Source organism: Cebus imitator, unplaced genomic scaffold (genome assembly GCF_001604975.1).
Source record: "Cebus imitator isolate Cc_AM_T3 unplaced genomic scaffold, Cebus_imitator-1.0 Scaffold37, whole genome shotgun sequence".
In the NCBI taxonomy this organism is placed as follows: domain Eukaryota; kingdom Metazoa; phylum Chordata; class Mammalia; order Primates; family Cebidae; genus Cebus; species Cebus imitator.
This window is the reverse complement of record NW_016107352.1, coordinates 673,294-699,770: the sequence shown is the minus strand read 5'-3', so window position 1 is coordinate 699,770 and position 26,477 is coordinate 673,294. Positions and strand designations below refer to the sequence as shown.

The 26,477-nt window shown below is 35.1% G+C and overlaps 1 pseudogene; it reads left to right on the top strand.

Annotated features, from left to right (window-relative positions):
- The window catches only part of LOC108301809, a 108,843-nt pseudogene that overhangs the window by 60,973 nt on the left and 21,393 nt on the right, over window positions 1–26,477 (top strand).

Genomic DNA, 26,477 nt, shown 5'->3' with positions numbered 1-26,477 from the left:
TTCTTTTCGGTACCAACAAAGCTGAGTGTAACAATTCCTGAAGATGTCTAAGCCAGGAATGGGAAAAGAAAGTATTCATAACTATCAAACAATGAATAATCAACATTTATTTGACAGTTCTTGAATATTAAAGTTGAGGTAAGCTGTACATTATAATAAGAAGTAGTTATAATAGGGATATAGTATGTTTCCAAAGGCTATATGCCATTACTATGATGTGAAAATAATACCAAAGATAAGTACTTTCAACACTTGAATCACTTTGCGGTTGCAGTGTGGCAACATCAATTCTGATTTTGTCTTAGTTTTTAACAGTGTAAGATGGTATAAAAATCATCCATGATATCTATAGTATTATCCAACTCTGTGTCTCACCAGCTGTGTAACTTCAGGTTAGTCCTCATTACCTTTCTGGGTTTCACTTTCCTAATCTTAAATGAGGTCCAAGCTGGAAAATCCATCAAGTTCTTTCCCGGTCTAGCATTCATTGATTTTAGGATGAATGCTTATGCCACATATATATGGACAAGACTTTCCTTTTCATTCCCCTGTTTCCATGAAGACAGGTAGCTTCTCTCTTTATAAGCCGTGGAATTGTTCTAGGTCAAGACTTCCTGGACCACAGAAGCCCCCTTGTGGCCACCTGGAGAACTCTATTACTAGAGGTTGCCTTCTGCTGTTCCTAAAAATTAAGGGGATTTTTTCTTTTTTCTTTTCTTTTTTTTTGGAGACGGAGTTTCGCTCTTGTTATCCAGGCTGGAGTGCAATGGTGCGATCTCGGCTCACCGCAACCTCCGCTTCCTGGGTCAGGCAATTCTTCTGCCTCAGCCTTCTGATTAGCTGGGACTACAGGCACGCGCCACCATGCCCAGCTGATTGTTTGTATTTTTAGTAGAGACGGGGTTTGACCATGTTGACCACGATGGTCTCAATCTCTTGACCTCGTGATCCACCCGCCTCGGCCTCCAAAGGGGATTTTTGATACCCTACAAAGCTTCCTATCTTTGAACTCTAACACCTACAATTGGGTTGATACTACTTCAGTAATATTTTTTCATATATGCATGAAACTTTCTTTTTCTCTTACAACACTTACCCCAAGAAAATATTTTTCTTTCCCCTTTACTCTTTAATTTCCCTGTTTTATTTCTCAGATAAAATTGGGTCACTCTTTTTTTTATTTAAATTACTTCATTTCTAAAAAATGTAATATATTTTCTAAATATACAAGGAGATACATGTTTGTTGTGGAAAATTTGAGAAATAATAAGAAAATAAATTAGACACAATATAGGCATACCTCAGAGGTATTGTGCATTGGTTCCAGACTACTGCAACAAAGTGAATATTGCAATCAAGCAAATTTCATGAGGTTTTTGGTGTCCCAGTGCATAAAAAGGTTATATTTACACTTTAGTCTATTAAATGTGAAAGAGCATTATGTCTAAAAATACATATACTTTAATTTAAAAGTACTTTGCTGTTAAAAAAAATACAGATGATCATCTGAGCATTCAGTGAGTCATAACCTTTTGGCTGATGGAAGGTCTTGCCTCAATGTTGATGGGTGCTGACTGATCAGGCTGGTGGTTGCTGAAGGTTGGGATGGCTGTGGAAATTACTTAAAATAAGACAACAATGAAGTTTGCGGCATCAACTGATGCTTCCTTTAATGAAAAATTTCATTACGTCATGTGATATTGTTTCATAGCATTTTACCCACAGTACTCCTTTCAAACTGGAGTTAAACTTCTCAAACCCTGCTGCTGCTTTATCAACTAAGTTTGTGTAATATTTTAAATCCTTTGTTGTCATTTCAGTGATGTTCAATATCTTCACCAGAAGTATATCCAATCTCAAAAAAAGAAAAACACTTTCTTTGCTCATCTGTATAAAGCAATTTGTTATTCACTGAAGTTTTATCATGAGATTACAGCAATTTCTTTGCATTTTCAGGCTCCACTTCTAATTCTAGTTCTCTTGCTATTTCCACCACATCTTCAGTGATTCATCCATTGAAGACTTGAGCCTCTCAAAGTTATATATGAAGGTTGAAATCTTCTTCCAAATTCCCGTTAATGTTGATATTTGAACTTCTTCTCATGAATCATGAACGTTCTTACTGGCTTCTAGAATAGTGAATCCTTTCCTAAAGAGTTTAAATTTACTTTGCCCAGGTCCATCAGAGGAATCACTATCTATGGCAGCTATAGCCTTACACAATGTATTACTTAATTAATAAGAGTTGAAAGTCAAAATTACTTCTTGATCCATAGGCGGCAAAAGGGATATTGTGTTAGCAGGCATGAAAACAAAAAATAATCTTCTTGTACACCGCTATCAGAGTTCTTGGTTGACTGGGAACATTTGTAAATGAGCAATAATATTTTGAAAGGAATGTTTTTTCTGAGCAGTAAGTGTCAACAGTGGGTTAAATATATTCAGCAAATCAGCCTATAAACATATGTGCTGTCATCTAAGCTTTGTTGTTCCATTTATAGAGCACACGCAGAGTAGATTTAGTACAATTTTTAAGAGCCCAGTTTTGGAATGATTAGTGAGCATGGGCTTCAATGTAAAGTTGCCAGTTGCATTGGCCCCTCACAAGAGAATCAGCTTGTCCTCTGAAGCTTTGAAGCCAGGCATTGACTTCTCCTCTTTATGAAAGTCCTACATGGCATCTTCTTCCAATACTATATAAAGCTGTTTCATATACATTGAATATCTATTGTTTAGTGTAGCCACATTTCTCCATGATCTTAGCAAGATTTTCTGGATAACTTGCTACAGCATCTACATCAATACTTGCTGCTTTAGTCGGCACTGTTATGGTATGAATACTTTTTATTTCCCCTTTAATATGATAAACCAACATCTGCTAGCTTCAAACTTCTCTTCTACAGCTTCTTCACCTCTCTGAGCCTTCAGGGAATTGAGGAGACTTAGAACTTTGCTCTGGATTAGATTTTGGCTTAAGAAAATATTGTGGCTGATTTAATCTATCCAGACAACTTAAGCTTTCTCCATATCTGCAATAAGGCTGTTTCACTTTCTTCTTATTCATGCGTTCACTGAAGCAGCACTTTTAATTTCCTTCAAGAATTTTTCCTTCGCATTCACAACTTGGCTGCCGTTTGATACAAGAGGTCCTTCAGCCTATCTCAGCTTTTGATGTGCCTTTTTCACAAAGCTCAATCATTTCTAACTTTTTTTATTTAAAGTTAGAGATATGCCATTCTTCCTTTCACTTGGACACTTAGAGGCTATTGTAGGGTTACTAATTGGCTTAATTTCAACATTGTTTCTCAGGAAATAAGCAGATCTGAGAAGAAGGAGAGAGATGGAGGAATGGCTGGTCAGTGGAACAGTCAGAACACACACTACATTTATAGATTGTTTGCCATCATTATGGACATAGTTTGTGCTGTACCAAAACAATTACAAGAGTAACATCAAAGATCATTAATCATAGATCATCATAGCAGATATAATAATAATAAAGTTTGAAATGTGTAAGAATTAACAAACATGACACAGAGACACAAAGTGAGCACATGCTGTTGAAAAAATGGCACATATAGGCTTGCTTGACACAGTGTTGCCACAAATCTTCAAGTTGTGAAAAATGCAGTATCTACAAAGTGCAATAAAGCAAAGGGCAATGAAAGAAGGTGTGCCTATATTTTTCTCTAAAGCTATCCACTGGAAATATTTCAGGATATTTTCTTTTGGACTTCTTTTTATTTACGTATAATAACTTTCAATGTATAATTTGAATTATGCTACATTTTATTGTTTTTTTTTTAACCAGAAAAAAATCAACGAACACTTTACACTTTAAATTCTAAGTATTTTTTAATGTTAGCATTGCTTTAAGTTATGCTTTGAACAACGCTTTAATGCTTTAATGTTAGCATTGCTTTAATTAATACCTTTAGGCTATTCAGTGTTTTTACTAAAGAAGATGCCATAATTTATTATTTACATCTCTAATGTGTTCCAACAGGACTTTAGTAGGACTTTTATCAACTCATAAATTATAAAATCTTCAATATGTAGATGAAGAAAATAGGGCAAGAGGAGAAAACAAAACATAAGCTATAATTAGGTGAACTCAATACACAAAATATACTCCAACTGTTTCTGTACACTTAGCGGAGGGAACAACAAATCTGTGTGTAAGCATTGACAAATATATCATGGAGAGGGAGCTCAACAATTTCCCTAAGATTTTTTAAAGTATCTGAAGTGAGAGAGCAATTTATCTCATAGCAGGACTGAAGAGGTCCCTGAGTTGTAATGAACAGCATCTTCAAAGACATCTTTAGTGCACTTTTGTACAATATTTGATTGGTTATTGACTGTAGTGGAAACAATTCTAAAGCCTCACTAAGGATTAAGGAAAAGAGGTCTGAGATCACTTAATGATAACCAGTTCAGGGGTGAGTAGGTGAGCCATTAATTTACCTGATAGGAGAAAAAAAATTATGTAATTTTTTTAAAAAAAAAACTCTTCCATACAAATTACTTTATAAAATATACAAATCTACAGACTCAAGAAGCTAGGCAAACTTCAGAAAAGATAATACAAAGAAAACTGAACGTACACAGTTCACAATCAAAATAAGACAAAAAAAATATTAAAAGTAGCCGTGGGAGAAGTGTTGGAAGAAAGAAAGTGACATTCTCTGATGAAGAATTAGAAGAATTTGTCTCCATGATTCTTCCCGAAAAGAAATTCCAAATAAAAATTTTCAGGTGAAGAAAATAATACCAGAGGAAAACATGGAACTTCAGGTATGAAGGAGGAGCAATAGAAATGGTACACATGTGTTCTCATTGTTCAACACCCGCCTATGAGTGAGAACATGCTGTGTTTGATCTTCTGCTCTTCTGTCAGTTTGCTGAGAATGATGGTTTCCAGGTTCATCCATGTCCCTACAAAGGACACAAACTCATCGTTTTTGATGGCTGCATAATATTCCATGGTGTGTATGTGCCACATTTTCCCTGTCCAGTCCAGCAAGGGGAGAGATGCCAGATGTAGGTGATGGGGAGGAAGGCAGCAAATCACACTGCCATGTGTGTACCTATGCAAAAATCTTGCATGTTCTTCACATGTACCCCAAAACCTAAAATGCAATAAAATAAATAAATGGGGGAAAAAAAAAAAAAAAGAAATGGTACACATTTTGGAAAATGTAATAGATTATATTTTTCCTTAAGTTTTAAAACATATATTTCATGATTGTAATAAAAAATTATAATATTGTCTAGGGAGACAGTTTCATCTATGTATATAACACACGTGGGAATGATAGGAAAAAAGAGAAGTTAAGAGGCCCATGAGGTTGTAAGACCTCTATGTTTTAGATGAAGTGATAAAATATCAGTCTAAGAAGACTATAAAAGCTTAGGCATGTATATTTTAGTTCTTAGAGAAACCATTAAAAAGCAATATAAAGTTATATTAGCCAAAAATCAATAAGTAAAATGTAATGCTTCTAAAAATTCAAATACCCTAAAGAAAAGTGGGAGAGAACAGAGAAGTAAAAATCCTAGAAACAAAAATGGAAAAGTAATAAAATGGTTGACTTAATCTGACAATAAAACAATTACATTAATGTAAGTGGTCTAAACATACCAATTACAATACAGATTGTCGAAATGAATTTTAAAAATTGAATCATAAGCTAACTACAAAAAGACATATTAAATAAAATGACATAAATTGATTAAAAGTAAAAATAAAACACATAACATTTATATGGACAATTAAAGGAACTAGAATAGTCAGTAACTGGAAATGAAAGACAAATTTAGAGGATTCACAGTATCTGATTTAAATTTCACTGTGAAATTACAGTAATGAAGACAGTGTGGCATTAGCAAAAGAATGGGCACAAAAATCAATGGAACAGACTAGAGTCAAGTTATAGACCTATACACGAAATGCAACTGATTTTTGAGAAAAATGCAAAACCAATTCAATGGAGAAAGAATAATCTTTTCCACAAATGGTACTGGGTCATTTACTCAACCATATTCAAAAGATTAAACTTTGTAACATGCACAGTATACTTTATACAAAAATTCACTCAAATGGACCACAGACCTAAATGTGAAATGTAAAACTAATGCAAAGTGATTCGAAAAAATATTTGAGATCTTGGATTAGGCAATGACTGCTTAGACATAATGCTAGATGCATAATGCATAAAAGAAAAACAGGATTAAATGGCTTGACAATTAACAATATTTAGTCTGTGAAAAACGTTAAGAAAATAAAAAGACAAGACACGAACTTAAAGAAAATGTTTGCAAATTATCTATCTGACAAAGGACTTGTATCCAGAATATATGAAGAAGTCTTAAAACTTAATAAGAAAACTCAATAAAAATTTAAAAAAATTGAATAAACACCCCACCATAGAACGTATACAGATGGGAAATATACACATGAAAATATGCTTAACATCATTAGTAATTAAGGAAATACAAAATAAAAGCAGAATAATATTCCACTACCCATCTTTAGAACGATGAAAACACACACAACAACAAAAATATCCGTGATAATACCAAGTGTTGCCAATGATGCAGAACAACTAGGACTGTCATATATGACGAGTGTAAATGCAAAGTGGTATAGCCACTAAGAAAAATGTATTGACAGTTTCCTATATAGTTAAACATACAATTACTTTCTACCCAGAAATGTCACTTATAGGTATTTAAGTGAAATAAAAACATATGTTCACAGAAAAAACTTTTGACAAATGTTTATATAGCTTCACTTGCCAAAATTAGAAGCAATCCAAACATTCCCCATCTGTGGAATAAATGATCAAATTGTGTCGAATATTTTAAAAAAATCTTATTTTAGGTTCAGGGATACACGTGCAGGATGTGCAGGTTTGTTGCATAGGTAAACGTATGTCATAGTGGTTTGCTGCACCTATCAACTTACCACCTAGGTATTAAGTCCCACATGCATTAGCTATTTATCCTGATGCTCTCCCTTCTCTCAGCACCTCCATACAGGCCTCAGAGTGCGTTGTTCTTCTCCCTGTGTCCATGTGTTCTCATTGTTCAGCTCTCACTTACAGGTGAGAACATGCAGTGTTTGGTTTTCTGTTCCTATGTTAGTTTGCTGAGGATAATGGCTTCCAGCTCCATTCATGCCCTTGCAAAGGAAATGATCTCATTCCTTTTTATGGCTGCATAGTATTTCATGGTGTATTTGTGTATTTTCTTTATCCAGTCTATTATTGATAGGCATTTGGATTGATTCCATCTCTTTGCTATTGTGAATAGTGCTCCAAAGAACATACATATGCATTTTTCTTTATAAGAATCATTTATATTCCTTTAGATATATACCCAGTAAATGGGATTGCTGGGTCAAATGATATTGCCACTTCTAGGTGTTTGAGGAATCACCACACTCTCTTCTACAATGGTCAAACTAATTTACATTTCCAAAACAGTATAAAAGCATTCCAAAAAGGTATGAATTACTTATGCCCACCACAGCATGCATGTATTTCAAATACATTATTCTGGCCGAAAGAAGTCAGACTCAAAAGTTTACATGTGTGTGATCTCTTTTGTTTGATATTCTACAAAAGGCAACACTATATAAATAGAAAACACTTCAGTGATACCAAGGGTTAAGGAAGTTGTTCTGACAATTAAGTGGCAGCCATGGATAACTTTTTGAAGGGGATGAGATTTGATGAAACTGTTCTGTACCTTGCTTATGGTAGTCATTACATGACTCTGAATATTTGTCAAATCTCACAGAACTATGCAACAAAAAGACTGAATTTTACTGTATATAACTTAAAAATGTATTTTTAACATTTAAAATATCTCCCCAACTTTCTAAGAAAACTGAAGGCAGATTAATATGTAGTGCTTTTTTCTTAAAAGAGAATGAAAAATTCACCATCTTTAGTCCTCTTCATTATCTAACATTTCATCTTAGCAAAGAAAAGGAATCGAATTCTTGCCTTCCTATTATAAGGACATCAATATACTCACTAGTGTTGCTAAAATGCCATGTCAAAGAGATGGGCGGTAAAAAGGAAGAGAAAATATGCTCTTTGATAAATCATTGCTCTTACATGTGTAGTTGTTCTATAAGCAAGGGAGTTGCTATCTTGGTAGTTTTCTAAATAGAATTGTCTAACAGCAATAATCAATGAAGCCTGTGGCTGATTAACGAGCATGAAAACACAGAAGGCTGCTGTCTTTATTAATAGTGAAAAACAGACTTTATGAATAACTGAGCAAAAGACACATATTGTGTGACTCATTTTCTCTATCCCCTCTATTGTTCTCAAGAATTTCATAGTGATGAAAATTAAACTTTCATAAATAATATATAAATTTTTGTGTTTGTTTTTGTTTATTTGTTTTGGTGGTAAATATGGATGAGTGTTGTGGGATCAGCTTGATTCAATCCTATAGACAATATCTAAAGTAGTTAATGTCAGTCTTTAGCTTCTCAGTGTTTCTTTTCCTAAACTGTCATTATCTATCTTACTCCACATCTGCCTCTCTTTATTCTGTGCAGTAGAAGAAAACAAAATGCTTTTTACTTTAGGTGTGTTATGGATTTTACCAATTGATCCTTAATGCTTTCAGTCTTAATGGAACTGGAAAATCCATCAGGTCTTAACCACCTTGACAGCTGTTTCTGAAACAAGCTGGTCAAATGGAAAAAAATATCCAAGTAGATATATAGAAATTACATGTAACTATTTTCTTTCAATTAATTTTCTGCTCTCAATCCTTGCTGCCTTTATTCCCACATGCCCAGGTTACATTGTTGTAGTGGTCATAATTAAAACATAGACCTTATATATAAATATAAGTACAGATGCATAATTATTTTACTCTGTATCAGATCATTCTCGGTTAATTTGAAATTTCTCCATTCAAACAGAAGTACGCTAAAGACGAAAGACAAATGTTTTAATTTGAATAATTTTCTGAATGTCTAAGTGTTGATCTCTAAATTAACTGTTGATGAATAAATAAGAGGATTTATTAAAAGTTAAACAACATACCGATTTCTTCCTCTGCCCAATTTACTGAGGTGTGCCCCAAATATATTAAAAATCCATGTTTACAATCCATGTTAATACAATACTATACCTCAGGTGTATTTGGACTTAATGGAATCACCATGAGACCCAATTTTTATATATAATATTTTCTCCCCCCAAAACATGTCTTCCAACTTCTGAATAACTGATTCTTAATCAAACTTTTGGAGCAAATACCAATGGGTAGCAATTTCAGATAGATGTATTTGTATCTGCTTTGCCTTCTTCATTAATAAAACTTTCTGGATACTAGAGGCAAGGCTAACCCTTTTGCTAGATTAATAAGGAAGTTAGAGCATCTACTTTGTTCCATAAGCCAGGCTCTAGATAAAAGGAAATTAATCACCATCAATTTGTGTTTTATATAGAAATTTGAGTGTGCTCCATGCTTGGCCACTTCAAAAGAAACTAAACAGATCAGTTTCTTCCCTCTGGGATCTTAAAATCAAATATAGGCCATTTCAATGAAGCCATAGAGATCCAGGAAACACATAAATGAAATAAGAAGTATTTATCAGTCAAGAAATAAATTGACTTAAATGAGAGCTAATCCTCTTAAAAGGATAATCTCCAAAGCTCTCTGAATGACTACAATGTATCCCTTTGCAACAGAGTGATGGGTTGCATTGGTGTTGGTCTCCCTGAAGCACCTTGCTTTCCCATCTCTGAAACTATGGAGGCCTTTTCCCTGCATCCAGAACATCACAATTACCAAGGATCCACTCTCAGACTTAACACTGCACCTGTAAGGAGATTTTAAACACTAATCAGACTCTCTTGAGTTTCTCTAGTCATTCCAGACCTGAAGCTTTATCTTCCATTTTGAAAACAATGAGTCCCTTTGTTGTGATACGCTGATTTAGTTAAAGAACATTAAGAAAATCTGGCCTCAAATAAATTGGAAAATAGAGGAGTGTTTTAATAACCTTTTTAAGATAATGTGATACTATACTAGAACCTGATAAATGATAGTTTCTTATAGGTTATTTGCAATATGAAATATGAAATCAATAAACACTTTACATACTCTCACATTAAGTTGATTTGTCTATTTTCAATTTTGAATAAAACCTTTATGAAGATCTGGAAATATCATGCCTTTGTCATTTGGAAAATATTGGATCACTGAGTTATGAAGAGCTTCTAAATGTTGATACATTTTATTATACAATATAAAAATTACACTTGTTAATATATCTAGCAATCTTTTTAGAAAAGTCTTTATGTATTAGGAAGCTGACAGGCTCATGTCTGTGGATACAGATTTTCTTACTTTTTAATTTTTACTTGTGCTTTCTAGTTGCACGCAGTGGCTCATGCCTGTAATACTAGAACTTTGGGAGGCGGAGGCAGGAGGATCAGTTGAGCCCAGGAGGTCAAGGCTGCATTAGCATGATCATACCACTGCACTCCAAGCTGGGTGACAGAGTGATCCCCTATCTCAAAGAAAAAAAAAAGATTTCTAATTACAGTATTTTCAGAAGTGTGCTATGGTTGATTTGCAGTGACTTATGAGACCTGACTATCTTTTCCCTGCTCTGTGTTTAATGACATCAAGTTGATGATAGCTTGAAATTAGTCATGCCAGGAGTATTTACACCACAAAAATTGGCTACAAATGTACAAATTAAGCTTTCTTGTTGCCCCCATAGAGCTAGTTGTTAAACATTTTCAGCATAGAACTGTTTGTTTCCTTGAAGTGACAGGCTTATATTTTATTGAAAAGATGCTTTCTACCAAATATCCTATATTTAAATAAATATGTTTGTCTGAAAGCTGTCTTTAAAAAATAAAAAATTTTTATGAAAAGTAGTGAATTAATATTGCAATTCAAACTACTGAACAGGTACTTCTCCTCAGGAAAATCAATATACTTTTTAGTGTACAATATGCTTTATGCGTATTTCCTTTCCTTGAAATAGAATAAGAAAGACATGTATTCAAATGTCAAAATGTAATAAAATTCATAATTTTTTACTGTTTCATCAAAACATTCCTAAAGAGCTTGAAGTTTTACCCACCATTTCTTCTCAAAGCTAGCATAAATGTCAACATGGTGGAAAATGCAAATGGCATCTTAGCATATATATGGAAATATTTTTTATGAATCTTCTGAAAGTATCTCAGGATCTCCAAGGTCCTGCAGTCTATACTGTGGGAATCACCGTTTTAGATAACAAAAGCCTAAGAAAAAATGCTACCACAATACTCACACTTAAAGAGTCCAAAAAAATTGCCTAAATAAGGAAAATATTATCAGTAAGAGAATTTGAGATGCAATTCAAGAAAGAATAATCAAAAAGTAAAGCAAACATGAATTAAATAAAAATTCATATGAAATAATTAGTATGAAATAATAATGTATATATTGTGGGATTAAATAAGCAAGAGGGAACTAAAATAGTAAGCAATAAAAGCTTTTAATTCAGGAGATAAGACAATTGAAAATAAGATATTCAAAATTCTTGATTTGTGTTAGATGAGAGACAAGACATTAACTTTAAACTATGGTAAGTCTAATATGAATGCTACAACCTTCCATGGAACTACCAAAATACTTTAAAAAGTGTATATATCCTAAATTATCTTATGTGTAGGCAGAAGAAAAATAAAGAGAAGAGAGTAGAGGGAAAAAAGACTGAAAAAGGTCAAAACAACGTTCCTAAATATATATGTAATTAAAACTAACAAAAGATCAATTAACTTACTTCATTAAAAGGGAAACATTGAGGATTTCCACCTTTGTGTATGATATAGTAGTTTGTAAAAGACCAACCATCCATTGAGAGTAATTGCTGGTTGTAAAAAAAAGAATCAACAACCACCTGAACACATCAAAGCGCAGCAGAAGCATGCAGAGCATAAGAAGCCTAGATTCCTGAGAGAATGAAAAACGCAGTGAGGTGGCCATGACATTCTCTGCCTCTTTTCTCCTTGAAGCATTTGCTAATAACTTTATCAACCTAGAGATATAGCAGAAAACAACAGTCTTGATACTTCACATTCTCACAATACTGGGGGAACAAATATCAGAGTTAAAAGCTATGAAGATAGCAAGAGCCGGAGGGACCAAGATCCACAGAGAATAAGCTCAATGGTCTGTACTGCGTTTTCTCTTGACATATTTTCTAAGTCATATGTTGGGTAAGATAAGAGACTTAAAAGCTGAGAAACAGTTCTCTTGTGAAATTTTATAATTTGACATATATTTTCTTGACCATATGAAGCACAATTATCTTAATGTACACATACGATGCTTCCAAAATCTAGTTCATCTGTGGACCTGTTTCTATTATCTGCTTTGTGCTTTATTTGTTTTTGATCATTTTTGTCATGTGGTTGGTCTCCTATATTTTTATTTGAATATTTAAAACAATGTGTGTGATGTAGTAGATTATCTGCTTGTTGCCATCTTTGCCAAGAGGGAATTTAATTTTCTTCTGTCAGTTAGAATAGGGCAGTACCTTACTTGTGTGATATGAACATTTGCATATTGATAAAATTTTTAATCAAAAGAAAATCTAACAATTCTAAACTTAGCTACACTTAATGGAATAGTTTAAAAACATATCAAGCAGAAAATAAGCAGAACAACAAAGAAATAAAAAATTCCACCATTTAACACATCTTTCTCAGTGATCAATAAATCCAAAACACAATCCCCAATAAAGGCATATATTGAACAACAGGATGGATAAATTTGAACTACTAAAACCTGAACACTACATTAAGAATTAAATTATATATTTTTTAAGTTAACCCAGAACATTTACTAAAATTGGCCAGGCATTAAGCCATTAATCAAGTCAATAAATTTTAATCCAACAGATTATTTTCTCTTACTGAAATGTAATTTAAATAGAAATCAATCACAAAATATATCTTTAAAAACCATATACAACCCCATGAAAAAGTGGGCAAAGGATATAAACAGATACTTCTCAAAAGAAGACATTTATGCAGCCAAAAAACATATGTAAAAAAGCTCATCATCACTGGTCATTAGAGAAATGCAAATCAAAACCTCAATGAGATACCATCTCATACCAGTTAGAATGGCGATCATTAAAAAGTCAGGAAACAACAGATGCTGGAGAGGATGTGGAGAAATATGAACGCTTTTACGCTGTTGGTGGAAGTATAAATTATTTCAACCATTGTGGAAGACAGTATGGCAGCTCCTCAAGGATCTAGAATTAGAAATATCATTTGACCCAGCAATTCCATTACTGGGAATATACCCAAAGGATTATAAATCATTCTTCTATAAAGACACATACACACGTATGTTTCTTGTAGCACTGTTCACAACAACAAAGACTTGGAACCAACCCAAATGCCCATCAATGATAGACTGGATAAATAAAATGTGGCACATATACAGCATGGTATACTACATGGCCATAAAAAAGGATGAGTTCATGTCCTTTGCAGATACATGGATAAAGCTGGAAACAATCATTCTCAGCAAACTAACACAGGAACAGAAAACCAAACACTGCATGTTCTCACTCATAAGTGGGAGTTAAAGAATGAGAACACATGGACACACAGAGGGGAATATCACACACCAGGGTCTGTTGGGGTTGGGGGGTGGGTAGGAGAGGGATAGCATTAGGATAAATACCTAATATAGATGATGGGTTAATGGGTGCAGCAAACCACCATGGAATGTGTATAATAACTATGTAACAAACCTGCACATTCTGCACATGTATCCCAAAACTTAAAATATATTTAAAAATATACAAATATTTGGCTAAACAGTCTTATAAAACATTATAAAGACAAAATATTATAACAAAAATTAGAAAATATCCAGAACCAAATAATAAGGAAACTGCAGCATCTCAAAATGTTTAGGATGTATCTAAAAAAATATGAGGAAATTTTATACACTTAAATACCATGTTTAGATAATGAAAGACTAAAAGTGAATGAACTAAGCTTCCAATTTAAGTTAGGAAAAGTCTAGCAGAATAAATCTAAAGAAAGCAGAAGAAATAAATATAAATAATCTAAGCAACCACTATACACCTATTACAATGGTCAAAGCTGAGAACACTAAGTGCTGGAAAAGGTATGAAGCAACAGGAACTCTCATTCATTGTGATATATTGGAGGTGTTAGAAATCTCAAAAGTATAGGAAGAGGGCAGGCATGGATAAGACATAGAACGGAAGCAAAACTAAATTATTTACAGTTTAAATGAGTTGCCTACATATAAAATCCGAAAGAATACACAAACAAATGTCATGATTGTTAAAAGAAGTCAGCAGGGTCATTTCTTTTATAAGTGACCTTATAAAAGGTCACTTTTATATCGATATAAGGTCGATATGTGAAAATCAATTGCATTCCTATGCATGAGTAACAAGGAGTTAGAGCATGTAATTAAAACAAAAGCTATCATGTTCAATAGCAACAAAGGCTACAAGGCGTCTCAAGTACATAGTAGTAAACCTAACAATGATATTATAAAACAATTCTGGAAGACATTCAAAAATATCTACGTAAACGAATAGCCAGCATAAAGAAGGTGCTGACAAAAGATGAGGCTGGAAATGTAGTCATGGTCAGATCACGATGGGTCTTTAAGGTCCTATTAAATGGTTAGAAATACTTCTGAGAGCAATGAGTAACTATTGTCGGGTTTGAGTAGAGTATAAATATGAGCTATATGAGACTGTGATCATTCTGCCAACGGTATGGTGAATAGATTAAAGAGGGGCAACATTGGAGGTAAGGTAACAAACTAGGAGGTTACTTGAATTTTCCTGGTGTGATTGAAGGTAAGCTAAACTACAGTGGATGCCCAAAATGTTCTTTGTGGTCTGATCCCTATCTACCTCTCCAGCCCCATCCTTTATCAATTCCCCTCTTATACTCTATGCCCTGGGTATCCTTGTAATTCAATGAAATCTACGTGGTTTCTCATACCTACAGACCTGTCGTGTAACTGCCTGCTGGGACATCTCCAGGCTCCTCTTCCCTGATTTTGATCTGGATAATAGTCATCTTTCATATCTAAGCTCTACTGTTGCATTCATTTGGAAAACTCTTACTGTTCTTTCAAAGCTGAGGCAGTTTGTTCCCATAATATTATTTTCATACGTCTATGGTAAAACCTAAAACATTGAATTGAAATGCTCTCTTTTTCTGCCTTTCCTACTGACTGAAAGTGTCTCTCCATCATGAAGCTGGGTCTTATGAATTCTTGTGTTCCTAAAGATCTCAAAGTTTTACCCACTATTTCTTTTCAAAACTAGCATAAACATCAACATGGTAGAAAATGTGAAAAACATCTAGTATCTATATGAAAATCATTTTTATAAATCCTCTGAAAGTACCTCAGGATCCCCAAGGTTCCATAGTCTATCTGTAATTTAAGAATCACTGCTTTAGACAACAAAAACCTTAAAAAAACCTGCCTTTATACTCTCACTTAAAGAGTCTAAAAAATATTGCCTGAAGAAGGAATATGTTATCAGCAGAAGAATTTGAGATGCAATTCAAGAAAGAATAATGAAAAAGTAAACATGAATTAAATGAAAATTCATATAAAATAATTAGGATAATTAGTATAATATTTTTAAATCCCAAGTATATACTTGGGATTTAAAAATATTGGTTGAGGGAAGAAACAGAGGGGAGTGTGGAGGGGAGGGAAGATAACTCTGCCCATTGTTTAATATTTCAAAGCCTTTTTCAGATCCTAAACATAAGACCAATGATCACTTGTTTAGTGCCACTGTGAAGCTTAAGTCTGTCTGGAAAATGTAGCTCATGTAAGATTTCTACTTGCATAACCTTAAACCTTGGATGGAGGAAGTGGTAATTGTTGGCCTGAATAAGGGTATAAAGCAGGAGCTGGTAAGCTGTGGCCTGTAGAAATATCTGCTCTTTTATTCTGTTTTATAAGTATGTACTGGAATACAATAGTGTTTATTCATTACATACTATCTATGATTGCTATCATCCTAAAACAAGAGAGCTAAATAGTTGTGATGTAGGCGATATGGCTCATAATGTTGAAAATATTGACTATCTGGCCTTTTATCAAAAAACTTTGACAACTCCTAGTTTAAAGAGCCAGCATTCACATGATCAGCTGGGAGTACAAATAAGGCTGTCTCCTGATGACAGAATAATGCAATAGAACCTCTGTTTATTCCTTGGTGTAGTAGATTGGGTTAGGCAAGAAAACAAGGCACCTTGGGGCAATACAATCATTGCGCGCGCGCGCGCGCACACACACACACACACACACACACACACACCAATTAAAGTGGCAAATCAAAAGAGAGAAGGAGAAGGAGAGACAGCCACTGACAAGAGTTAATGGTTGAATAGTGTCAGACATAATCATCATACCAAGCCTAGGGTTTTCCCTTTATATTTTAAAAATAAATCTCTAAAAGATATAAGGCTGATAGTCTTGGAGGCTACTTTGTTTTTATTTTAGGAAAATAGCTGATCTGAGACTATGAAGCTCTTATTATCAAAGTGTTTCCTTTTACAAAGATGCAAGTTAAAGCCACTATGAAATATTACCTCATATCTGTCAGAATGGCTACTATGAAAAAGATAAAAGATAACAAGTGTTGGTGAGGGTGTGGAGAAAAGGGAACCCTTGGACACAGTTGGTTGTGAATGTTAATTTAGTCATTTTAGAAAACAATATGAAGCTTCCTCAAAATATTAAAATGACAACTACCATATGATCTAGCAATCTCACTGCTGGAGATATATCCAAAGGAAAGGAAATCAGTACATTGAAGAGAAATTTGTACTCACAGGTTTATTGCAGTATTATTCACAATTGCAAAGATCTGAAATCAAAGAATTTTTACCTTTTGGGGCAATGACATATTTGTATCAACTACAGTTATTTCCCCAGGAAGGCCTTTGTTGTTGTTGTTGGTTATGTTTAAAGACCAGGTCTTACTTTGTCACCCAGGCTGAAATGCTGTGGCACAATCAAAGTTTACTACAGCCTGGAACTCCGGGGAGCAAGTAATCCACCTCCAGACTCAGACTCCTGATTATCTAGGACTACAGGCATGCATCACCATGCCTGGCAAATTTTTATTTTTTAATTTTTATAGAGAGGTGTGGTCTCACTGTGTTGCCCAGGCTCGTCCAGGGAAGCTTTATTATATAGATTATTTTTAGAGATCTTGATTTAATCCAAATAAAGCATACACTGATAATTTACATAATTTATTATAGCTATGTTATCATTTTCAAGAATTCATCTAAAAGACCAAGATCATTTTAATATTGGGAAAAAATCATACTTAGTATCCATTTATCAAAGAATGAAAAGTGATAACTCTGAAAATATCATACTGATTAGTTTTACTTGGATGCTTCAAAGAATAATTAAACTAACCATCAATTAATCATTTTGCAATTACATAAAAAATAACTCCCTCAGACAAATGTTAATATAGTTTTGTGATAAGCTATTCTTTTTATCTGTCCTTTTAGGGTAGCAAAATTATGTCTTTCAGTATTTCACGCAAAATATTGGTACATTTGTTCTTTATCAAGCAGTATTTATTTTATTACACATTTATCTTTTTATATGCCTTAACGTCTTCTTAAAAAGGTGTGTGTTAGGCTTTGCAGACGCCACTGCTGGGAGCCCTGCACTATCACCCATGGTCAACCCCACCGTGCTCTTCTACATTGCTGTCAATGACAAGCCCTTGGGCAGTTGTCTCCTTCGAGCTGTTTGCAGACAAGTTTCCAAAGACAGCAGAAAACTTTCGTGTTCTGAGCACTGGAGAGAAAGGGTTTGGTTATAAGGGTTCCTGCTCTCACAGAATTATTCCAGGGTTTATGTGTCAGGGTGGTGACTTCAGATGCCATAATGGCACTGGTGGAAAGTGCATCTACAGGGAGAAATTCCATGGTAAGAACTTCATCCTAAAGCACACAGGTCCTGGCATCTTGTCCATAGCAAATGCTGGACCCAACACAAACAGTTCCTAGTTTCTCATCTGCACCTCCAAGACTGAGTGGTTGGATGGTAAACATGTGGTCTTTGACAAGGTGAAAGAAGGCATGAATATTGTGAACTCCATGGAGCGCTTCGGGTCCAGGAATGGCAAGACCAGCAAGGAGATCACCATCACTGACTATGGACAACTCAAATAAATTGAACTTGTGATTTATTTTAACCACCAGACTATTCCTTCTGTAGCTCAGGAGAGCACCCTTCCAACCCCATTTGTTCCGAGTATCCTAGAATCTTTGTGCTCTCACTGCAGTTCCCTTTGGGTTCCATGTTTTCCCTCGTCCTTTCCATGCCTAGCTGAATTAGAGTTAAGTTTATGATTATGAAATAATAACTAAATAACAAAAAAGGTGTGTGTTAATATAAATCCTAGTAACAAGTGTCGAGAACATGTGTCTTTTTTAGTTGTCCAAATTTTGATAAAACTCTAGCCCTTTAATTGTATTTTCTTCTATAAGTTACTTAATCTCTCAAAATTTTAGTTTTTGATCTAAAAAATGAAGATAATGACAGTACTTATCTAACAGGGTTATTGTGAGGATTAAATGAGTTAATAAATATAAAGCTATATCACATGTTCTGGCACATGGAAAGTGCTCAAAAAATACTAGTTATTATTTTTATGCTATGGACAGTGGAGAAGCTAACTATGGGTTTTACCACCTGTAACAGCTTTTTGGTGAAATCAGTTTTTATACAAATAAGCTTTCTTCTAATTGACTGGGTTTTAGTTTTTGCGTTTGTATTTGAGGGTTTTGTCTGTTTTGTTTTCTTGTTTTTAGTAAATTGGTTTTTCTTCAATGTATTTTTTTAAAGTAGTCTAGCTTTATCCAGTTTCCTTGGAAAATTGAAATTTGGACCACAATTACCTGGCAATATATTTTAATAGACATGGCAAACATATAGCACACATGCTACCACCTCCCTCTCTCACTCTAGGAAAGACATCGTTAATCAATGACAGCACTTCTTTTCCAACTGAGTTCTAATGCAGGCTCAGAGTCCTTCTCAATATATCACTTCTGGAAGGCAAGAGCAGCAGATCAAAGATAATATATGAGCTGAAATCTGGTTGGCATTCCTGATTTAGGAGATAGTGCCTGTTAAATTCTCATTCTCTAATATTTTCTCTTTCAGTACCTTCCATTCCTTTTGGTTCTTCTATTTAACACACACCTTTTATCTGCCTGAGTTTATCAATGATTTTTATCTACCAGTGATTGCCACCCACCCATCGTATCTAAGATCCACTGCTAACACAGACACTGAGATGTTCATTATTAAATTTCTATACTATAGAAATTTAGTAGTTTTATAGAGGAGCTGTTCTGATGGAGTGTACAGTCTAGTAGACTATATGCACATTAACATAGGGCCACACTTACACTTTTAAATTATAGTTAAATTAAATGCTGTGAAATGGTCCTGATTAAATCTAGTGAATTAGAAAAGGCTTCCTTAAAGTAGTGGTGATTTTGCTGAAATGTAAAATGAATAGGACTCAAATATATGCAGGAGTTGGTGAGATGTAAGAATTAATCCAGGCAGAAAGGTCAGTCTGACTGAAGGCTGAGAGATAAAAGGGGTTCAGTGTGAGCAAGCCAGTGGTAGGAACTTAGATTTGAGGGTAGTAAGACATGTGGCTAGACAGGCAGACAAATGCCAAATCAGCTAAAGGCATTGTCTACACATTAAATATTTGTGACTTCATCATAGGAACAAGTTGAAACCATTAAAAGAATTAAGCAAGAGAGTGAAATGATCTGATTTGTGTTTTTAAAGATTATTCTGGGCACCATATGATAGGCTGATTAAAGAGGAATAAGAATGTATGCAAGAAATATAAATGGGAATTTATTAGAGTAGTCAAATAAGAAATAATTGTAACAGATAATGGAGAGAAATAGAGAAAGTAAAGTTATTTAAGAGATAAAATCAACAAAGCATTATGATGCATTACACATGATAGGTGAGAAAAAGGGACGTCATGAATGATTTCTGGATTATAAAATTGGGGGCATGTGATGCCACTCACTAAGTTAAGAAATGTATAAGAACATGCTTGAGTGGAAGAGCATATGCTTAGTGTTAGGCAATCTTGGGTGGCTATGTATTTGAAATATCCAAACAGTGACAAGTATGCAGTTGAACAAATAGCTCTGAAACTCAAAGGAGAGCTCTTAGACACATAAATTTGGTATTCATTGATGTATAGTGATCATTTAAGTTAAGTATGTGGATAATAGTATACAAAGAGATAGTTAAAATAGTGATGAGAAATGGCCCTAGAAATCAAATTTGAGATCCCTGACACTTACAGGTTAGGTAGGTAAAAAACAAAAACAAAAACAAAAACAAACAAAAAATCCTACAGAAGAGAAGTACTTAAGGAATGGAAAGATAAATAGAAAAGAAAGCAGAAAAAAATTTATATAGTGTCATGGAAACCAAGAAGAGAAAGTATTTAAGAAAAGACGGCAAAGTTAAGAGCATCAAGTGTTGCTAAAGTTAGTCAAGATGAGGTTTACATTTCAACATAGAAGTCACTGGGAGATCCTACATGGGAGCTAATGGTGGTGTTTGAAACTAGATTAGAACTAACTGAAGACTGATATGAGAAGACATGGCAACTGGGAGCATAATAAAGAGGAGAATCACTGGGAGAAAGAAGATACCAGGGAGGCTTGGTTTATTGTTTTAGACGGGAAAGATTTGAGCAATTCATACTCATTAAATAGACCCTGTGTAAAAGGAACATTGAAAAGACAGTAGAAAGAAGAGGTATCGGATAGCTTAAGGTTCCTGGGAAGGAAAAGGTGATGTGGAAGTCAGACCACAAGTGATGGTGTTAGTTATAGGAACCTCCACTCACATGAGGGGAGGAGCAAAGAATAGGGCAGATGGAGGTAGGTGTGGGAGCCACATTCTGAGAGAGTTACTCAAAAGTCAGAGAGCATACACATGTGGGATTTTCCTCACATGAACAGCTTGAGGATTATGTGAAATAAGTGTAAATTTTTGCTCTAGAGATTATTAATATCAACACTCCTCCCCTGATCTCTATGTCTTTTTAAATAATCAGGAGACTCTTTCTTATGTGCTCTTAGGAAATTGGAAGAAAGCAGGAGTCAGAGAGTTCTAAAATGTTCTAGTCACTTCAAAACATCCACAAGGCACTCTTTTAAAATCATAAAGAAACTGAATCCTCTTCAAATGGGCAGAAACAAGAAAAGTGTTGGTGTAACTCTGCCTTACCCTGTCAATGGGCACAAAAAAATTTGCTTCTTCAAGCAACATGGCTTGGCCTCAAAGGTTTTCTTTTTATAGTAGGTAGCTAGTCAGGCATGAGCAGAGCAGGAGAGGTCCCTGGACCTCACTCCCACCAGAAATGTTGGGCAACCATCAGGTGATAAGCAGTTATTAAACTCTGTAAAATAATAATAGTCACAATAAAATAATAATAATTAATCACAGCTAGCTTCAGGGAAAGGTGGTCTCCCAACAGATAGAAGCACTTGAAACTGGTGATCAGCATCTTCCCAATTAGATCTCAGGAGTTGGGTGAGCTCCAGGAGTTTGAGCTCAGCCTGATCAACATGGCTAGAAATACTAAAATGTCTCTGCTAAAAATACAAAAAAATAGCCAGGAGTGTTGGTGCACGCCTGTAATCCCAGCTACTGCGAGGCTGAGATGCGAGAATTGCTTGGCAGCTATTGCAATGAGCTGAGATCATACCATTGCACTTTGGCCTAAGTGACAGAGGGAGACGCCATCGCAAAAAAAGTAGTGTAAAGAAACTAAGTCATAACACCACTCCTAAGTTGTTGTGCCAAGGCAGGGCTGGCCTTGATGGGAAGCTTCTGCACTGACTGAAATTTCACCAGCTTCTTCATGTCCTATTTCCTAACCCATCTCAAAATAACGACCACATGTAATCCCAGCACTTTGGGAGGCTGAGGCGGGTGGATCACGAGGTCAAGGGATCGAGACCATCCTGGTCAACATGGTGAAACCCCGTCTCTACTAAAAATACAAAAAATTAGCTGGGCATGGTGGTGCGTGCCTGTAATCCCAGCTACTCAGGAGGCTGAGGCAGGAGAATTGCCTGAACCCAGGAGGCGGAGGTTGCGGTGAGCCGAGATCGCGCCATTGCACTCCAGCCTGGGTAACATGAGTGAAACTCCGTCTAAAAAAAGAAAAAAAAGAAAAAGAAAGAAAAAAAAAATAACGACCACAATGAGTTTCAACTAGAAACGTCTTCGCTGATCTCACTACCAACTCATTTTCTGTAATATAAAAAAGCCAGAAATTGTGTAAAAGAACAATAGGTGCTAAATGTGGGCAAATAGTTCAATATCTTATCTGGGTCAAACAGATGCATGAATTTGGGTTCACAAGTTTCTGCCTTGTTGCCTCTGGTCATCATGTTTTTGAAGAGCCACTTCTGACACTGTGGGTGGCTGAGGCTTGGTGGTATTAAGGAAAAAGCCATACTGGCGCAATTATATTTCTGAGAACTGCAACTAAGCACAGAGATAACTAGATGGGTTTTAATTCGTCCTGCACATGATAGGACCAGCAAGGGCCTCACCACACCATCGAAAAGTATCCATTGGGCATTATAGGTTCAAACTTCAACAGGGACACTGCATGGTTACAACATGAAGCATACGAGTAAACTGGTCAGTCTTTCTGTCTTTGATTTACCTGGTCCTGGGAAAGAGCTCTGATAACTCCTTCACTCACTGCTTTTAGTGCCCTGAATTATCCTGTCATGTTTTTGGGAAATTGAGGAGGATAGTTATCTTCAAGAGGGTAAAACTAGGCCACTACTAAAATGGGATTTAAAAAAAAATTTTGACACTAAGTATGACTGTATTTGTACCCAAATTAGTGAAAATAAATCAATAGTAAAAACCAAATTACTGTCACCAGATTACTGTCAAACTCATAAATTCAGGGGCTTTTGTTAGCCATATATTGTGCAAGTCAGGATCTTTCAGAACACCACTATGATGTTAGAACCCATGTGAAGCACCGCTTTAATCATGTGTTAATGTTTAGAATGAATTCCTCAATATTTTGCAACTCAGGTAAGAGATACGCTTTAATAAATGAGGGAGAATTTACAAAACTAAGGTCACATACATACTTCAATCACCCATTGTTATCCTACAGAAGGGCAAATGGGAGCCTGAGCAATCTGCTGGAACTCCAGATGAATCCACATTAGAGCAGAGAAGAAATGTCGCCTAGCCATCTCTCTCATTTCTTGCAGAGCAAGCATGAGAACAACCTTCCCAGCCAGTCGAGATTAGAGTACGACATATTTATAGCAGCCATATGGGAATAGTATCTGCCCAGCATTTTTACAAGACTGTACAAATCTCCACTGCAGGGCAAAGAAACCCAATGTCCCAGCTAGCTCATTTTCAGGAAACTCAGACTGAGAGCCTGGGGTCATTTTTGGACATCATGTTCCTTGCATCACACCAGAGAGGTGTCACCTCCCTTCACTATAATCGGCCTCCTGAAAGCAAACACATATATCCTACAGAAATATACAGATATTGGGCACTGTATGCATCCAAATCTCCTAATAAGAGATGAGAAGTACCAAGGTAATTAAAATACACGTGCAATCTCAAAACTCCACCTATCATTTACAAACTTTTCTTTTCACTAGGCCTGCTAAAAGATACATAGTTCGTTTTATCTGAGTTTTAGGTATTTTACCTCCATGTATCTGCTCTGGAAGTGGAATGTGTCATGGGATAGTTCAAGTGCAGAGAGAGCCCAGATAGTGCCTGACTAACTAGTGGACTTATCATTTGGAGGGAGCACCCAGCATGCCTTTCCAAGCAAATACTTAAGACCTTAAAAGAGAAGTGGGGATATTCTTTTGGCACAAGTGTATGGACCTTTCTCTTTTTTTAACATAGAAATTATCATGAGTTAAACTTAGAAAATCCAAAGATGAATTCTGAATTTATGTCTCTGTCCTGTGATGATACTGGAGTAGGCTCTGTACAAGGCTCTTACGTGACTTAAGCATACTCCTGTCCTGAGCCTGCTTTCTGGAACTATTGAGCTCTGGACCAATTCATCAGAAGGTATGTTCTTCAGCTCCACAAACATCTGTCTCTCTGCAGCTTCCTGCACCAGTCTCGAGACCTCAAGAGGATGTGATAATTCATTTAGCCATCTCCCAGGACCAATAACTTTTCACATAAAATTGGAAGAACCCAGTGTTGATTCTCTTTATATTACAGTGCATCACAATGATGGTGATAAGCTAAGTAAATGTGCAGATTTCTGTATTTTACCACTATTTCTTTCAAGCTGTCTGATTTTTCTTAGGCTTATGTTACCAGTCAGGGATGCAGGAGAAAACAAATGGCATAGTAGAATTATACTAACTTAGGATAACCTGATGAGTTTAATAAAAGGCCTTTTTCATACAAAATTTAGGAAACTTCATATCCTAAATTTTATACTAATTTAGGATAGCCTGATGAGTTTAATAAAAGGCCTTTCATACTTATGAAAAAAGTTTCAGGAGGTATAGTCCAAGAGCTTGGGGCTAGAAAGGGAGAGGAACATTTGCCACCCTAAATCCAAAATGGGATGGAGAGAAAACACTCCTCAGAATTGGATGGAACTAAGAATGACAGCCACCTGTCAGAAGCTGAGGCTTTAGATGGAAGGCCTCGCCCAGTCCTCACAAACCTCATGGGAAAGAGCTAAGGGGCACTGACAGTCAAACCAAAACTGTCAAGCCAGATGAAACCACGTGATCTACCTGTCCTTTCTCCATAGAAAAGCCTCCCGAAAACTGAAATTTTCCTTTTGCTTTTGCCAAATGGCTCTTTTAATTGATATTGGACACTGATATTATCTGAACCTCATTAATCAACACACATTGGTGACAAGTGTTGGATGTGCTTGGCATTGACAGAAGTACTCAAAGGAAGCTGTTTTCCTCACATTGATGACAAAAATAAATAAATAAATAAATCAGGTTGACAGCCATGACTGTCAACTATATGTGACTTCATGACTATGGGTGGTCACATATATTCTAACTTACTTGTTTCTTTTACTTATCATTCCATTGCTTACGATTACTAATAAGTTTCACAACTTTACTCTTTTATGAATACTCAGTTATCTAATTTTGAGGATGCTGGTTATTTTCAAAATGTTTTCTCTTTCCTTTATACTTTATCTCCTATATCTCTGAGGTAAACATAAAAAAAGTTCCCTCAATTTCTCTCTTCAGATAAAATAGTGCAGGCCAGGGCTGTCTGACCATGAAAATTCTGAGAGTATTCCTTTTCCATCTCATAATACTCTCTTACCTAACCTCTCAGAGTTCTTAAAGAATAAAATAACTTAATATAGGAATCATTTTTAAAAGTATTCTGTTTTACCCTTGTGCTTCTTTTTGTAGGTTTCTGTATTTTCTCAATATTTCTTCAGAGAATTGACATTCCTATTTGATTTGTATCTATACGTAAATAATTTCTTGTGTTATCTTGTCTATTTTCATTGTTATAAAACACCCACACACATAATCATGTGTGTGCTAACACAGCTGCAGACATACATTCCCAGCTAGATACATAACTATATACACAGCTAAATTCCCAGCTATATATATATATATATATATATATATATATATATATACATAGCCATATTCCCATATATATATAGCTATATTCCCAGCTATATACATATACATAGCTATATTCCCATATATATAGCTATATTGCCAGCTATATACATACATTCCCAACTATATACATAGCTGCAGACATAGCTGCATATATACATTCCCAGAGAAAAATATGCAGTCTTTTCTATTGTTTCTTAATGTTCAGGCTTGAATTTCATTGCAAACAAATCTAATAAATTCACACCTAGAAACAATGTTGAGAAATAGGGCCAATACTACATTTAAGAAAAAAAATGTAGCTTGGTAACAAGTTCTCCTTAGGAAAGTGGTGCTTTCCCTGCATTATTTCATTAAGGTTATCTTCATAATGAGTCTAAGAGTGCTTTTGTAAATATTGCTTTCCTCCCTACTATAAAAAGTATAGCTATTTAGAGAATTTGAAAATTAATTATCTATTTAAAATATAAGTAGCTTTTAAATAGGTCATTTCACTGTGTATGTTATTTGTGTAGTAACAGAGGGGGTAATATACATTGAGTTCACATTAGTGATTGTGAACTATACTACTGTCATGTCATTCATCCAGACAAATTAACATTTATTAAATAATGACATTTACACTTTTTATGCCGAGTATGAGCACCTATGCCTAAT